This window comes from Lottia gigantea (assembly GCF_000327385.1).
Source record: "Lottia gigantea unplaced genomic scaffold LOTGIsca_214, whole genome shotgun sequence".
Classification (NCBI taxonomy): Eukaryota; Metazoa; Mollusca; class Gastropoda; family Lottiidae; genus Lottia; species Lottia gigantea.
In genome coordinates this window covers 93,632-95,299 of record NW_008708498.1, presented here as the reverse complement: position 1 = coordinate 95,299, position 1,668 = coordinate 93,632, and the positions used below count along the sequence as shown (strand labels likewise).

The 1,668-nt window shown below is 33.9% G+C and overlaps 1 protein-coding gene across 1 annotated transcript in view; it reads left to right on the top strand.

Moving 5' to 3' along the window:
• LOTGIDRAFT_174735 (hypothetical protein) overlaps positions 1–1,668 on the top strand; it is a gene marked incomplete at both ends in the record, with an annotated part of 27,867 nt that overhangs the window by 16,919 nt on the left and 9,280 nt on the right. The gene's annotated exons all lie outside the window — the stretch shown is intronic.

The window sequence follows — 1,668 nt, the reverse complement described above, 5'->3', positions numbered from 1 at the left end:
GCTTGTAAACACTCTAGAAGGGACCATTCTTGACGGTTTTTAACGAAATTTGGCTTGAGTGTTGGTTATCACCCAAGGATGAACCCTATCGAAAATCAGAAAAAATTGAAAAATGTTTAGTATGAGTTATTGCCCTTGTTCTTGAAAATGCGTTCAATTTTAGCTTGTAGACACTCTAGAAGGCACAATTCTTGACGGATATTGACAAAACTTGGCATGAGTGGTGGTTATCACATATGGATAATCTGTAATGAAAAACATAAAATTGAAAAATGTTTAGTATGAGTTATTGCCCTTCTTCTTGAAAACGCGTTCAAATTTTAGCTTGTAAACACTCTAGAAGGGACAATTCTTGACGGTTTTTAACAAAATTTGGCTTGAGTGTTGGTTATCACCCAAGGATGAACCCTATTGAAAATCAGAAGAATTGAAAAATATTGAGTAATTGCCCTTGATCTTGAAAACTTGTTCAATTTGTAGCTCATAAAAACTCTAAAAGGCATGTTTCTTGCTGGATTTTGACAAAACTTGGTTTTATTATTCATTACCGTGCTGGAGATTGAATATTTGTCTTCTAGAGTTTTAACAAGCTAAAGATTGAACACGTTTTCAGGATGAAGGTTGAATAATTCATACTGGTGATTGTTACTGTACTGCCAAATATTTTTATTTAAAATCAAAGCTGTCGTGGGCGTATATTACCTTGCCTTACAAGCTATCTTAAATTCTGTCTGTACCTACTATTGTGGAATGCGTTCTGAACTCTGTTTCAACTTGTTTTATTGAACATTTTCTTTCCTAGAGTCACACTAAATATAGATTTTCTGATTATAGAAGTTTTCAAATTCATTGGTCAAATTTTTGTTGTCGTCCTATTTGTAATGTTCGTTGTGTATGCTAGGCAGCTATGACAGGTGTGGCACCAGACAGGGTATGTTTACTCTTATAGACACCTGATATCACTTTTCACTATAAAATATATATATTTACAGGTATTAGTGGTTATATAGCTGCCAATAATTTCAGGAAGATGGGAGGAAGTAACTGGGTTTGGAATATCAATTTAACATCCTCACTGTTTGCCTGTAAGTTATTTATATTTTGTCTGTTATTAACATCACTTGTCTTAACCAATGAAATTAGATTTAGTTTACAATATCCTTTACGTATTTTGTTATCTCCATTGTAATCTAACAAGATTTATACCAAGGTCGTGTACAGGTGACATTCGTTTCAACCAATCACAGCATCTCATGCAGAAACCATGTCTAAATATCAACTATGAATTGTGGGATAGAGAAACCTAAAGTAGAGTGATATGATATGACCAATGAGATTATGAAACTGTCGATACTCACTTGTAACAGGAATTTTGATTGGCCGGAGAGTGGTGCATGATTGTCTGCTATAGATAGTTTGAAATGTCAACAGTACACAACCTTGGTATAAATCTTGTTAGATCACAATAGAGACTGACAGCAGCCTTTTATTTGATCAACTTGACTAGTTTTAGAGGAGTCCACTGTTAGACAACTTTTACTCCTGATATGACCATACTTTAAACAAGATATCGTTAAAGTATCAAGCAGACATTATGTAGACGTATTTATTAGAAGTTAACCAATATGATTACATACAGTCGACTGCCAGACATAGATATTCATCAGT